The sequence below is a fragment of the Ranitomeya imitator genome, chromosome 4, assembly GCF_032444005.1.
Source record: "Ranitomeya imitator isolate aRanImi1 chromosome 4, aRanImi1.pri, whole genome shotgun sequence".
In the NCBI taxonomy this organism is placed as follows: domain Eukaryota; kingdom Metazoa; phylum Chordata; class Amphibia; order Anura; family Dendrobatidae; genus Ranitomeya; species Ranitomeya imitator.
In genome coordinates, this window is record NC_091285.1 from 653,264,144 (window position 1) to 653,277,793 (window position 13,650).

A 13,650-nucleotide genomic window follows, 5' to 3' on the forward strand; every position below is an offset into this window, starting at 1 on the left:
GTCGACAGTCTAAGGGCTCAGGGAAGACATCATTTTTGCCCATTACAGCCAGACCAGCTCACTTTCTTCTTCTGCTCCAGGCATAAACCATCAATACGTTGCTGTGGGAAGCAAGGATTCTCCTCCACGCTAGGAGGAGCTAAGACTCTGTCATTTGCATACCATGGATGAAGTCTCCTGAGAGACCAACAAAAATTGCCAATGCTGACTATATTTCAAGTCATCATGGCGGGGTATTGGGAAAAGTTTTCAATTAGCAATAATCACGCCTCGGTTATACCTCATATGCTACGATATTGCCACTGCGCAAAGTTGGAGGAAGTTGGGCGACTAGGAATTCCCGCTTCCAAGGAAGAGCTCATTTAAGTTATGTGAGATCCATTTGACCACTGGCCCTCCCGCACTGCTTCAAGGTGTCGACAGTCTAAGGGCTCAGGGAAGACATCATTTTTGCCCATTACAGCCAGACCAGCTCACTTTCTCCTTCTGCTCCAGGCATAAACCATCAATACGTTGCTGTGGGAAGCAAGGATTCTCCTCCACACTGGGAGGAGCTAAGACTCTGTCATTTGCATACCATGGATGAAGTCTTCTGAGAGACCAACAAAAATTGCCAATGCTGACTATATTTCAAGTCATCATGGCGGGGTATTGGGAAAAGTTTTCAATTAGCAATAATCACGCCTCGGTTATACCTCATGGGGTACGATATTGCCACTGCGCAAAGTTGGAGGAAGTTGGGCGACTAGGAATTCCCGCTTCCAAGGAAGAGCTCATTTAAGTTATGGTGAGATCCATTTGACCACTGGCCCTCCCGCACTGCTTCAAGGTGTCGACAGTCTAAGGGCTCAGGGAAGACATCATTTTTGCCCATTACAGCCAGACCAGCTCACTTTCTCCTTCTGCTCCAGGCATAAACCATCAATACGTTGCTGTGGGAAGCAAGGATTCTCCTCCACGCTGGGAGGAGCTAAGACTTTGTCATTTGCATACCATGGATGAAGTCTCCTGAGAGACCAACAAAAATTGCCAATGCTGACTATATTTCAAGTCATCATGGCGGGGTATTGGGAAAAGTTTTCAATTAGCAATAATCACGCCTCGGTTATACCTCATGGGCTACGATATTGCCGCTGCGCAAAGTTGGAGGAAGTTGGGCGACTAGGAATTCCCGCTTCCAAGGAAGAGCTCATTTAAGTTATGGTGAGATCCATTTGACCACTGGCCCTCCCGCACTGCTTCAAGGTGTCGACAGTCTAAGGGCTCAGGGAAGACATCATTTTTGCCCATTACAGCCAGACCAGCTCACTTTCTCCTTCTGCTCCAGGCATAAACCATCAATACGTTGCTGTGGGAAGCAAGGATTCTCCTCCACACTGGGAGGAGCTAAGACTCTGTCATTTGCATACCATGGATGAAGTCTCCTGAGAGACCAAGAAAAATTGCCAACGCTGACTATATTTCAAGTCATCATGGCGGGGTATTGGGAAAAGTTTTCAATTAGCAATAATCACGCCTCGGTTATACCTCATGGGCTACGATATTGCCACTGCGCAAAGTTGGAGGAAGTTGGGCGACTAGGAATTCCCGCTTCCAAGGAAGAGCTCATTTAAGTTATGGTGAGATCCATTTGACCACTGGCCCTCCCACACTGCTTCAAGGTGTCGACAGTCTAAGGGCTCAGGGAAGACATCATTTTTGCCCATTACAGCCAGACCAGCTCACTTTCTCCTTTGTTGTGAATTCTGTGGTCACAAGTGGTATTGCAGTCTCTGGGCGTCCTCCCTCAGGTGTTTTGGTGAGCTCGTTGGCTGCCTTGCTATTTAGCTCCACCTGAGTCTGTCTTCCTTGCTCCTTGTCAATGTTCCAGTGTTGGATCTGAGCTACTGCATCTTTCCTTGGGCCTGCTGCTCTGCTAGATAAGTGCTTCTAGTTTGTTTTCTGTTTTTTCTGTCCAGCTTGTTATTATCTTTTGCTGGAAGCTCTGAGAAGCAAAGGGGTGCACCGCCGTGCTGTTAGTTCGGCACGGTGGGTCTTTTTTGCCCCTTTGCGTGGTTTTCGTTTTAGGGTTTTTTGTAGACTGCATAGTTCTCTTTGCTATCCTCGCTCTGTCTAGAATATCGGGCCTCACTTTGCTGAATCTATTTCATTCCTACGTTTGTCTTTTCATCTTGCTAACAGTCATTATATGTGGGGGCTGCCTATTCCTTTGGGGTATTTCTCTGAGGTAAGTCAGGCTTGTATTTCTATCTTCAGGCTAGTCAGCTCCTCAGGCAGTGCCGAGTTGCATAGGTAGTGATAGGCGCAATCCACTGCTGCTTCCAGTTGTGTGAGGACAGTTCAGGTACTGCAGTCTACAGAGATTCCACGTCTCAGAGCTCGTCCTATTGTTTTGGGTTTTTGCCAGATCTCTGTATGTGCGCTGATTACTGCACGCTGTGTTGCCTGATTGCCAGCCATAACACTCCTTCTGCTCCAGGCATAAACCATCAATACGTTGCTGTGGGAAGCAAGGATTCTCCTCCACGCTGGGAGGAGCTAAGACTCTGTCATTTGCATACCATGGATGAAGTCTCCTGAGAGACCAACAAAAATTGCCAATGCTGACTATATTTCAAGTCATCATGGCGGGGTATTGGGAAAAGTTTTCAATTAGCAATAATCACGCCTCGGTTATACCTCATGGGCTACGATATTGCCACTGCGCAAAGTTGGAGGAAGTTGGGCGACTAGGAATTCCCGCTTCCAAGGAAGAGCTCATTTAAGTTATGGTGAGATCCATTTGACCACTGGCCCTCCCGCACTGCTTCAAGGTGTCGACAGTCTAAGGGCTCAGGGAAGACATCATTTTTGCCCATTACAGCCAGACCAGCTCACTTTCTCCTTCTGCTCCAGGCATAAACCATCAATACGTTGCTGTGGGAAGTGTTGTGAATTCTGTGGCTGAGTTCACTTCTGTGGTCACAAGTGGTATTGCAGTCTCTGGGCTTCCTCCCTCAGGTGTTTTGGTGAGCTCGTTGGCTGCCTTGCTATTTAGCTCCACCTGAGTCTGTCTTCCTTGCTCCTTGTCAATGTTCCAGTGTTGGATCTGAGCTACTGCATCTTTCCTTGGGCCTGCTGCTCTGCTAGATAAGTGCTTCTAGTTTGTTTTCTGTTTTTTCTGTCCAGCTTGCTATTAACTTTTGCTGGAAGCTCTGAGAAGCAAAGGGGTGCACCGCCGTGCTGTTAGTTCGGCACGGTGGGTCTTTTTGCCCCTTTGCGTGGTTTTCGTTTTAGGGTTTTTTGTAGACTGCATAGTTCTCTTTGCTATTCTCGCTCTGTCTAGAATATCGGGCCTCACTTTGCTGAATCTATTTCATTCCTACGTTTGTCTTTTCATCTTGCTAACAGTCATTATATGTGGGGGGCTGCCTATTCCTTTGGGGTATTTCTCTGAGGTAAGTCAGGCTTGTATTTCTATCTTCAGGCTAGTCAGCTCCTCAGGCAGTGCCGAGTTGCATAGGTAGTGATAGGCGCAATCCACTGCTGCTTATAGTTGTGTGAGGATAGATCAGGTACTGCAGTCTACAGAGATTCCACGTCTCAGAGCTCGTCCTATTGTTTTTGGTTATTGCCAGATCTCTGTATGTGCGCTGATTACTGCACGCTGTGTTGCCTGATTGCCGGCCATAACAGTACAAGGAGCCACACCAATGATTCCCAATAGAGGGAAAAAAGAAATCCTGACATCATTTTTTTTTCTTAGCTCTGTCTTCAGTCTTTTTTTTCCCCTAGACATTAGAGTGCTTCAGGACACAGCTGTGGACATGGATATTCAGGCTCTGTGCTCCTCAATGGATAATCTCGTTGTAAATGTACAAAAGATTCAAGATACTATTGATCAGAAATCGATGCTAGAACCAAGAATTCCGATTCCTGATTTGTTTTTTGGTGACAGAACTAAGTTCCTGAGCTTCAGAAATAATTGTAAGCTATTTTTGGCCTTGAAACCTCATTCTTCTGGTAATCCTATTCAACAGGTTTTGATTATTATTTCTTTTTTGCGCGGCGACCCACAGGACTGGGCGTTTTCTCTTGCACCAGGAGATTCTGCATTGAGTAATGTTGATGCATTTTTCCAGGCGCTGGGATTGCTTTACGATGAGCCTAATTCAGTGGATCAGGCTGAGAAAAATCTGCTGGCTTTATGCCAGGGTCAGGATGATGTAGAAGTATATTGTCAGAAATTTAGGAAGTGGTCAGTACTCACTCTGTGGAATGAATCTGCACTAGCGGCTTTGTTCAGAAAGGGTCTCTCTGAAGCTCTTAAGGATGTAATGGTGGGATTTCCTATGCCTGCTGGTTTGAATGAGTCTATGTCCTTGGCCATTCAGATCGGTCGTCGCTTGCGCGAGCGTAAATCTGTGCACCATCTGGCGGTATTGTCTGAGAGTAAACCTGAGCCTATGCAGTGCGACAGGACTATGACTAAAGTAGAACGGCAAGAACACAGACGTCTGAACAGACTGTGTTTCTATTGTGGTGATTCTACTCATGCTATTTCTAATTGTCCTAAACGCACTAGGCGGTTCGATAGCTCTGCCGTTAATGGTACTGTACAGTCCAAATTCCTTTTGTCCATTACCTTAATGTGCTCTTTGTCATCGTATTCTGTCATGGCGTTTGTGGATTCAGGCACTGCCCTGAATCTGATGGATTTGGATTATGCTAAACGTTGTGGATTTTTCTTGGAGCCTTTGCGGTGTCCTATTCCGTTGAGAGGAATTGATGCTACACCTTTGGCCAAGAATAAGCCTCAGTACTGGGCCCAGCTGACCATGTGCATGGCTCCTGCACATCAGGAAGTTATTCGCTTTCTGGTACTGCATAATTTGCATGATGTGGTCGTGTTGGGGTTGCCATGGCTACAAACCCATAATCCAGTATTGGATTGGAACTCTATGTCGGTAACCAGCTGGGGTTGTCAGGGAGTACATGGTGATGTTCCATTTTTGTCTATTTCGTCATCCATTCCTTCTGACATCCCAGAGTTCTTGTCGGACTTTCAGGATGTATTTGAAGAGTCCAAGTCTGATGCCCTACCTCCGCATAGGAATTGTGATTGTGCTATCGATTTGATTCCTGGTAGTAAATTCCCTAAGGGTCGTTTATTTAATTTGTCCGTACCTGAACACACCGCTATGCGCAGTTATGTGAAGGAGTCCCTGGAGAAGGGACATATTCGCCCATCGTCGTCACCATTGGGAGCAGGGTTCTTTTTTGTAGCCAAGAAGGATGGTTCGCTAAGACCGTGTATTGATTACCGCCTTCTTAATAAGATCACTGTTAAGTTTCAGTATCCCTTGCCATTGATTTCTGACTTGTTTGCTCGGATTAAGGGGGCTAGTTGGTTTACTAAGATTGATCTTCGTGGTGCGTATAATCTGGTGAGAATCAGGCAGGGAGATGAATGGAAAACGGCATTTAATACGCCCGAGGGTCATTTTGAGTATCTGGTGATGCCGTTCGGACTTGCCAATGCTCCATCTGTTTTTCAGTCTTTTATGCATGACATTTTCCGTGAGTATCTGGATAAATTCTTGATTGTTTACTTGGATGACATTTTGATCTTCTCAGATGATTGGGAGTCTCATGTGAAGCAAGTCAGAATGGTTTTCCAGGTACTGCGTGCTAATTCCTTGTTCGTGAAGGGATCAAAGTGTCTCTTCGGTGTGCAGAAAGTTTCATTTTTGGGGTTCATCTTTTCCCCTTCTACTATCGAGATGGATCCGGTTAAGGTTCAGGCCATCCAGGATTGGACTCAGCCGACATCTCTAAAAAGTCTGCAGAAATTCCTGGGCTTTGCTAATTTTTATCGTCGCTTCATCTGTAATTTTTCTAGCATTGCCAGACCATTGACCGATTTGACCAAGAAGGGTGCTGATTTGGTTAGTTGGTCTTCTGCTGCCGTGGAAGCTTTTCAGGAGTTGAAGCGTCGTTTTTGCTGTGCCCCTGTGTTGTGTCAACCTGATGTTTCTCTTCCGTTCCAGGTCGAGGTTGATGCTTCTGAGATTGGTGCAAGGGCGGTTTTGTCACAGAGAGGTTCTGGTTGCTCAGTGTTCAAACCATGTGCTTTCTTTTCCAGGAAATTTTCTGCTGCTGAGCGTAATTATGATGTGGGCAACCGAGAGTTGCTGGCCATGAAGTGGGCATTCGAGGAGTGGCGTCATTGGCTTGAGGGTGCTAAGCATCGCGTGGTGGTATTGACTGATCATAAGAACCTTACTTATCTTGAGTCTGCCAAGCGCTTGAATCCTAGACAGGCCCGTTGGTCGTTATTTTTTGCTCGTTTTGATTTTGTGATTTCATACCTTCCGGGCTCTAAAAATGTGAAGGCGGATGCTCTGTCTAGGAGTTTTGTGCCCGACTCTCCGGGGTTATCTGAGCCGGCGAGTATCCTCAAGGAAGGAGTCATTGTGTCTGCCATCTCCCCTGATTTGCGGAGAGTGTTGCAGAAATTTCAGGCTAATAAACCTGATCGTTGTCCGGCCGAGAAACTGTTCGTCCCTGATAGGTGGACTAGTAAAGTTATCTCTGAACTTCATTGTTCGGTGCTGGCCGGTCATCCAGGAATCTTTGGTACCAGGGAGTTGGTTGCTAGATCCTTCTGGTGGCCATCTCTGTCACGGGATGTGCGTGCTTTTGTGCAGTCCTGTGGAATTTGTGCTAGGGCTAAGCCCTGCTGTTCACGTGCCAGTGGGTTGCTTTTGCCCTTGCCGGTCCCAAAGAGGCCTTGGACACATATTTCGATGGATTTCATTTCTGACCTTCCCGTTTCTCAAAAAATGTCGGTCATTTGGGTGGTCTGTGATCGCTTTTCTAAAATGGTCCATCTGGTGCCCTTGGTTAAATTGCCTTCCTCCTCTGATTTGGTGCCTTTGTTCTTCCAGCATGTGGTTCGTTTACATGGCATTCCTGAGAATATTGTTTCTGACAGAGGTTCCCAGTTTGTCTCGAGGTTCTGGCGAGCCTTTTGTGGTAGGATGGGCATTGACCTATCTTTCTCCTCGGCCTTCCATCCTCAGACTAATGGCCAGACCGAACGAACCAATCAGACCTTGGAAACATATCTGAGATGTTTTGTTTCCGCTGACCAGGATGATTGGGTGTCATTTTTGCCGTTGGCTGAGTTCGCCCTTAATAATCGGGCCAGCTCGGCTACCTTGGTCTCTCCATTTTTCTGCAATTCTGGGTTCCATCCTCGTTTCTCTTCAGGACAGGTTGAGTCTTCGGACTGTCCTGGTGTGGATTCTGTGGTGGACAGGTTGCAGCAGATCTGGACTCAGGTAGTGGACAATTTGACCTTGTCCCAGGAGAAGGCTCAGCTTTTCGCTAATCGCAGACGCCGTGTGGGACCCCGACTTCGTGTTGGGGATCTGGTTTGGTTATCTTCTCGTCATATTCCTATGAAGGTTTCCTCTCCTAAATTTAAACCTCGTTTTATTGGTCCGTATAGGATTTCTGTGATTCTCAATCCGGTGTCTTTTCGTCTGACCCTCCCAGACTCCTTTTCCATACATAATGTATTCCATAGGTCGTTGTTGAGGAGATACGTGGCACCTATGGTTCCATCTGCGGAGCCTCCTGCCCCTGTTTTGGTGGAGGGGGAATTGGAGTATATTGTGGAGAAGATTTTGGATTCTCGTGTCTCTAGACGGAAACTCCAGTATCTGGTCAAATGGAAGGGTTATGCTCAGGAAGATAATTCCTGGGTTTTTGCCTCTGATGTCCATGCCCCAGATCTTGTTCGTGCCTTTCATGTGGCTCATCCTGGTCGGCCTGGGGGTTCTGGTGAGGGTTCGGTGACCCCTCCTCAAGGGGGGGGGTACTGTTGTGAATTCTGTGGCTGAGTTCACTTCTGTGGTCACAAGTGGTATTGCAGTCTCTGGGCTTCCTCCCTCAGGTGTTTTGGTGAGCTCGTTGGCTGCCTTGCTATTTAGCTCCACCTGAGTCTGTCTTCCTTGCTCCTTGTCAATGTTCCAGTGTTGGTTCTGAGCTACTGCATCTTTCCTTGGGCCTGCTGCTCTGCTAGATAAGTGCTTCTAGTTTGTTTTCTGTTTTTTCTGTCCAGCTTGCTATTAACGTTTGCTGGAAGCTCTGAGAAGCAAAGGGGTGCACCGCCGTGCTGTTAGTTCGGCACAGTGGGTCTTTTTGCCCCTTTGCGTGGTTTTCGTTTTAGGGTTTTTTGTAGACTGCATAGTTCTCTTTGCTATCCTCGCTCTGTCTAGAATATCGGGCCTCACTTTGCTGAATCTATTTCATTCCTACGTTTGTCTTTTCATCTTGCTAACAGTCATTATATGTGGGGGGCTGCCTATTCCTTTGGGGTATTTCTCTGAGGTAAGTCAGGCTTGTATTTCTATCTTCAGGCTAGTCAGCTCCTCAGGCAGTGCCGAGTTGCATAGGTAGTGATAGGCGCAATCCACTGCTGCTTATAGTTGTGTGAGGATAGATCAGGTACTGCAGTCTACAGAGATTCCACGTCTCAGAGCTCGTCCTATTGTTTTTGGTTATTGCCAGATCTCTGTATGTGCGCTGATTACTGCACGCTGTGTTGCCTGATTGCCGGCCATAACAGGGAAGCAAGGATTCTCCTCCACACTGGGAGGAGCTAAGACTCTGTCATTTGCATACCATGGATGAAGTCTCCTGAGAGACCAACAAAAATTGCCAATGCTGACTATATTTCAAGTCATCATGGCGGGGTATTGGGAAAAGTTTTCAATTAGCAATAATCACGCCTCGGTTATACCTCATGGGCTACGATATTGCCACTGCGCAAAGTTGGAGGAAGTTGGGCGACTAGGAATTCCCGCTTCCAAGGAAGAGCTCATTTAAGTTATGGTGAGATCCATTTGACCACTGGCCCTCCCGCACTGCTTCAAGGTGTCGACAGTCTAAGGGCTCAGGGAAGACATCATTTTTGCCCATTACAGCCAGACCAGCTCACTTTCTCCTTCTGCTCCAGGCATAAACCATCAATACGTTGCTGTGGGAAGCAAGGATTCTCCTCCACACTGGGAGGAGCTAAGACTCTGTCATTTGCATACCACGGATGAAGTCTCCTGAGAGACCAACAAAAATTGCCAATGCTGACTATATTTCAAATCATCATGGCGGGGTATTGGGAAAAGTTTTCAATTAGCAATAATCACGCCTCGGTTATACCTCATGGGCTACGATATTGCCACTGCGCAAAGTTGGAGGAAGTTGGGCGACTAGGAATTCCCGCTTCCAAGGAAGAGCTCATTTAAGTTATGGTGAGATCCATTTGACCACTGGCCCTCCCGCACTGCTTCAAGGTGTCGACAGTCTAAGGGCTCAGGGAAGACATCATTTTTGCCCATTACAGCCAGACCAGCTCACTTTCTCCTTCTGCTCCAGGGCATAAACCATCAATACGTTGCTGTGGGAAGCAAGGATTCTCCTCCACACTGGGAGGAGCTAAGACTCTGTCATTTGCATACCATGGATGAAGTCTCCTGAGAGACCAACAAAAATTGCCAATGCTGACAATATTTCAAGTCATCATGGCAGGGTATTGGGAAAAGTTTTCAATTAGCAATAATCACGCCTCGGTTATACCTCATGGGCTACGATATTGCCACTGCGCAAAGTTGGAGGAAGTTGGGCGACTAGGAATTCCCGCTTCCAAGGAAGAGCTCATTTAAGTTATGGTGAGATCCATTTGACCACTGGCCCTCCCGCACTGCTTCAAGGTGTCGACAGTCTAAGGGCTCAGGGAAGACATCATTTTTGCCCATTACAGCCAGACCAGCTCACTTTCTCCTTCTGCTCCAGGCATAAACCATCAATACGTTGCTGTGGGAAGCAAGGATTCTCCTCCACACTGGGAGGAGCTAAGACTCTGTCATTTGCATACCATGGATGAAGTCTCCTGAGAGACCAACAAAAATTGCCAATGCTGACTATATTTCAAGTCATCATGGCGGGGTATTGGGAAAAGTTTTCAATTAGCAATAATCACGCCTCGGTTATACCTCATGGGCTACGATATTGCCACTGCGCAAAGTTGGAGGAAGTTGGGCGACTAGGAATTCCCGCTTCCAAGGAAGAGCTCATTTAAGTTATGGTGAGATCCATTTGACCACTGGCCCTCCCGCACTGCTTCAAGGTGTCGACAGTCTAAGGGCTCAGGGAAGACATCATTTTTGCCCATTACAGCCAGACCAGCTCACTTTCTCCTTCTGCTCCAGGCATAAACCATCAATACGTTGCTGTGGGAAGCAAGGATTCTCCTCCACACTGGGAGGAGCTAAGACTCTGTCATTTGCATACCATGAATGAAGTCTCCTGAGAGACCAACAAAAATTGCCAATGCTGACTATATTTCAAGTCATCATGGCGGGGTATTGGGAAAAGTTTTCAATTAGCAATAATCACGCCTCGGTTATACCTCATGGGCTACGATATTGCCACTGCGCAAAGTTGGAGGAAGTTGGGCGACTAGGAATTCCCGCTTCCAAGGAAGAGCTCATTTAAGTTATGGTGAGATCCATTTGACCACTGGCCCTCCCGCACTGCTTCAAGGTGTCGACAGTCTAAGGGCTCACGGAAGACATCATTTTTGCCCATTACAGCCAGACCAGCTCACTTTCTCCTTCTGCTCCAGGCATAAACCATCAATACGTTGCTGTGGGAAGCAAGGATTCTCCTCCACGCTGGGAGGAGCTAAGACTCTGTCATTTGCATACCATGGATGAAGTCTCCTGAGAGACCAACAAAAATTGCCAATGCTGACTATATTTCAAGTCATCATGGCGGGGTATTGGGAAAAGTTTTCAATTAGCAATAATCACGCCTCGGTTATACCTCATGGGCTACGATATTGCCACTGCGCAAAGTTGGAGGAAGTTGGGCGACTAGGAATTCCTGCTTCCAAGGAGGAGCTCATTTAAGTTATGGTGATATCCATTTGACCACTGGCCCTCCCGCACTGCTTCAAGGTGTCGACAGTCTAAGGGCTCAGGGAAGACATCATTTTTGCCCATTACAGCCAGCCAAGCTCACTTTCTCCTTCTGCTCCAGTCATAAACCATCAATACGTTGCTGTGGGAAGCAAAGATTCTCCTCCACACTGGGAGGAGCTAAGACTCTGTCATTTGCATACCATGAATGAAGTCTCCTGAGAGACCAACAAAAATTGCCAATGCTGACTATATTTCAAGTCATCATGGCGGGGTATTGGGAAAAGTTTTCAATTAGCAATAATCACGCCTCGGTTATACCTCATGGGCTACGATATTGCCACTGCGCAAAGTTGGAGGAAGTTGGGCGACTAGGAATTCCCGCTTCCAAGGAAGAGCTCATTTAAGTTATGGTGAGATCCATTTGACCACTGGCCCTCCCGCACTGCTTCAAGGTGTCGACAGTCTAAGGGCTCAGGGAAGACATCATTTTTGCCCATTACAGCCAGACCAGCTCACTTTCTCCTTCTGCTCCAGGCATAAACCATCAATACGTTGCTGTGGGAAGCAAAGATTCTCCTCCACACTGGGAGGAGCTAAGACTCTGTCATTTGCATACCATGAATGAAGTCTCCTGAGAGACCAACAAAAATTGCCAATGCTGACTATATTTCAAGTCATCACGGCGGGGTATTGGGAAAAGTTTTCAATTAGCAATAATCACGCCTCGGTTATACCTCATGGGCTACGATATTGCCACTGCGCAAAGTTGGAGGAAGTTGGGCGACTAGGAATTCCCGCTTCCAAGGAAGAGCTCATTTAAGTTATGGTGAGATCCATTTGACCACTGGCCCTCCCGCACTGCTTCAAGGTGTCGACAGTCTAAGGGCTCAGGGAAGACATCATTTTTGCCCATTACAGCCAGACCAGCTCACTTTCTCCTTCTGCTCCAGGCATAAACCATCAATACGTTGCTGTGGGAAGCAAGGATTCTCCTCCACACTGGGAGGAGCTAAGACTCTGTCATTTGCATACCATGGATGAAGTCTCCTGAGAGACCAACAAGAATTGCCAATGCTGACTATATTTCAAGTCATCATGGCGGGGTATTGGGAAAAGTTTTCAATTAGCAATAATCACGCCTCGGTTATACCTTATGGGCTACGATATTGCCACTGCGCAAAGTTGGAGGAAGTTGGGCGACTAGGAATTCCCGCTTCCAAGGAAGAGCTCATTTAAGTTATGGTGAGATCCATTTGACCACTGGCCCTCCCGCACTGCTTCAAGGTGTCGACAGTCTAAGGGCTCAGGGAAGACATCATTTTTGCCCATTACAGCCAGACCAGCTCACTTTCTCCTTCTGCTCCAGGCATAAACCATCAATACGTTGCTGTGGGAAGCAAGGATTCTCCTCCACACTGGAAGGAGCTAAGACTCTGTCATTTGCATACCATGGATGAAGTCTCCTGAGAGACCAACAAAAATTGCCAATGCTGACTATATTTCAAGTCATCATGGCGGGGTATTGGGAAAAGTTTTCAATTAGCAATAATCACACCTCGGTTATCCCTCATGGGCTACGATATTGCCACTGCGCAAAGTTGGAGGAAGTTGGGCGACTAGGAATTCCCGCTTCCAAGGAAGAGCTCATTTAAGTTATGGTGAGATCCATTTGACCACTGGCCCTCCCGCACTGCTTCAAGGTGTCGACAGTCTAATGGCTCAGGGAAGACATCATTTTTGCCCATTACAGCCAGACCAGCTCACTTTCTCCTTCTGCTCCAGGCATAAACCATCAATACGTTGCTGTGGGAAGCAAGGATTCTCCTCCACACTGGGAGGAGCTAAGACTCTGTCATTTGCATACCATGGATGAAGTCTCCTGAGAGACCAACAAAAATTGCCAATGCTGACTATATTTCAAGTCATCATGGCGGGGTATTGGGAAAAGTTTTCAATTAGCAATAATCACGCCTCGGTTATACCTCATGGGCTACGATATTGCCACTGCGCAAAGTTGGAGGAAGTTGGGCGACTAGGAATTCCCGCTTCCAAGGAAGAGCTCATTTAAGTTATGGTGAGATCCATTTGACCACTGGCCCTCCCGCACTGCTTCAAGGTGTCGACAGTCTAAGGGCTCAGGGAAGACATCATTTTTGCCCATTACAGCCAGACCAGCTCACTTTCTCCTTCTGCTCCAGGCATAAACCATCAATACATTGCTGTGGGAAGCAAGGATTCTCCTCCACACTGGGAGGAGCTAAGACTCTGTCATTTGCATACCATGGATGAAGTCTCCTGAGAGACCAACAAAAATTGCCAATGCTGACTATATTTCAAGTCATCATGGCGGGGTATTGGGAAAAGTTTTCAATTAGCAATAATCACACCTCGGTTATTCCTCATGGGCTACGATATTGCCACTGCGCAAAGTTGGAGGAAGTTGGGCGACTAGGAATTCCCGCTTCCAAGGAAGAGCTCATTTAAGTTATGGTGAGATCCATTTGACCACTGGCCCTCCCGCACTGCTTCAAGGTGTCGACAGTCTAAGGGCTCAGGGAAGACATCATTTTTGCCCATTATAGCCAGACCAGCTCATTTTCTCCTTCTGCTCCAGGCATAAACCATCAATACGTTGCTGTGGGAAGCAAGGATTCTCCTCCACACTGGGAGGAGCTAAGAC

The 13,650-nt window shown here is 47.1% G+C and overlaps 17 non-coding genes across 17 annotated transcripts; all 17 read right to left on the reverse strand.

The window, feature by feature from the left end:
- Positions 1-173: 173 nt before the first annotated feature.
- Positions 174-314, reverse strand: LOC138677626 (U4 spliceosomal RNA). The gene has a single exon (XR_011321030.1). It is a non-coding gene; the product is annotated as a U4 spliceosomal RNA (small nuclear RNA).
- A 274-nt stretch (positions 315-588) lies between these two features.
- On the reverse strand, positions 589-729 carry LOC138677707 (U4 spliceosomal RNA). The gene has a single exon (XR_011321105.1). It is a non-coding gene; the product is annotated as a U4 spliceosomal RNA (small nuclear RNA).
- Positions 730-1,004: 275 nt separating this feature from the next.
- On the reverse strand, positions 1,005-1,145 carry LOC138678195 (U4 spliceosomal RNA). The gene has a single exon (XR_011321566.1). It is a non-coding gene; the product is annotated as a U4 spliceosomal RNA (small nuclear RNA).
- A 275-nt stretch (positions 1,146-1,420) lies between these two features.
- Positions 1,421-1,561, reverse strand: LOC138677638 (U4 spliceosomal RNA). The gene has a single exon (XR_011321041.1). It is a non-coding gene; the product is annotated as a U4 spliceosomal RNA (small nuclear RNA).
- Positions 1,562-2,572: 1,011 nt separating this feature from the next.
- LOC138677824 (U4 spliceosomal RNA) lies at positions 2,573-2,713 on the reverse strand. Its single transcript, XR_011321218.1, has one exon. It is a non-coding gene; the product is annotated as a U4 spliceosomal RNA (small nuclear RNA).
- Positions 2,714-8,684: 5,971 nt separating this feature from the next.
- LOC138677825 (U4 spliceosomal RNA) lies at positions 8,685-8,825 on the reverse strand. The gene has a single exon (XR_011321219.1). It is a non-coding gene; the product is annotated as a U4 spliceosomal RNA (small nuclear RNA).
- A 275-nt stretch (positions 8,826-9,100) lies between these two features.
- LOC138677480 (U4 spliceosomal RNA) lies at positions 9,101-9,241 on the reverse strand. Its single transcript, XR_011320888.1, has one exon. It is a non-coding gene; the product is annotated as a U4 spliceosomal RNA (small nuclear RNA).
- Positions 9,242-9,517: 276 nt separating this feature from the next.
- Positions 9,518-9,658, reverse strand: LOC138677587 (U4 spliceosomal RNA). The gene has a single exon (XR_011320993.1). It is a non-coding gene; the product is annotated as a U4 spliceosomal RNA (small nuclear RNA).
- Positions 9,659-9,933: 275 nt separating this feature from the next.
- Positions 9,934-10,074, reverse strand: LOC138677826 (U4 spliceosomal RNA). The gene has a single exon (XR_011321220.1). It is a non-coding gene; the product is annotated as a U4 spliceosomal RNA (small nuclear RNA).
- Positions 10,075-10,349: 275 nt separating this feature from the next.
- LOC138677828 (U4 spliceosomal RNA) lies at positions 10,350-10,490 on the reverse strand. The gene has a single exon (XR_011321221.1). It is a non-coding gene; the product is annotated as a U4 spliceosomal RNA (small nuclear RNA).
- A 275-nt stretch (positions 10,491-10,765) lies between these two features.
- Positions 10,766-10,906, reverse strand: LOC138677829 (U4 spliceosomal RNA). Its single transcript, XR_011321222.1, has one exon. It is a non-coding gene; the product is annotated as a U4 spliceosomal RNA (small nuclear RNA).
- Positions 10,907-11,181: 275 nt separating this feature from the next.
- LOC138677830 (U4 spliceosomal RNA) lies at positions 11,182-11,322 on the reverse strand. The gene has a single exon (XR_011321223.1). It is a non-coding gene; the product is annotated as a U4 spliceosomal RNA (small nuclear RNA).
- Positions 11,323-11,597: 275 nt separating this feature from the next.
- On the reverse strand, positions 11,598-11,738 carry LOC138678208 (U4 spliceosomal RNA). Its single transcript, XR_011321579.1, has one exon. It is a non-coding gene; the product is annotated as a U4 spliceosomal RNA (small nuclear RNA).
- A 275-nt stretch (positions 11,739-12,013) lies between these two features.
- LOC138677676 (U4 spliceosomal RNA) lies at positions 12,014-12,154 on the reverse strand. Its single transcript, XR_011321077.1, has one exon. It is a non-coding gene; the product is annotated as a U4 spliceosomal RNA (small nuclear RNA).
- A 275-nt stretch (positions 12,155-12,429) lies between these two features.
- Positions 12,430-12,570, reverse strand: LOC138677612 (U4 spliceosomal RNA). The gene has a single exon (XR_011321016.1). It is a non-coding gene; the product is annotated as a U4 spliceosomal RNA (small nuclear RNA).
- Positions 12,571-12,845: 275 nt separating this feature from the next.
- On the reverse strand, positions 12,846-12,986 carry LOC138677831 (U4 spliceosomal RNA). The gene has a single exon (XR_011321224.1). It is a non-coding gene; the product is annotated as a U4 spliceosomal RNA (small nuclear RNA).
- A 275-nt stretch (positions 12,987-13,261) lies between these two features.
- LOC138677624 (U4 spliceosomal RNA) lies at positions 13,262-13,402 on the reverse strand. The gene has a single exon (XR_011321028.1). It is a non-coding gene; the product is annotated as a U4 spliceosomal RNA (small nuclear RNA).
- Positions 13,403-13,650: the final 248 nt, after the last annotated feature.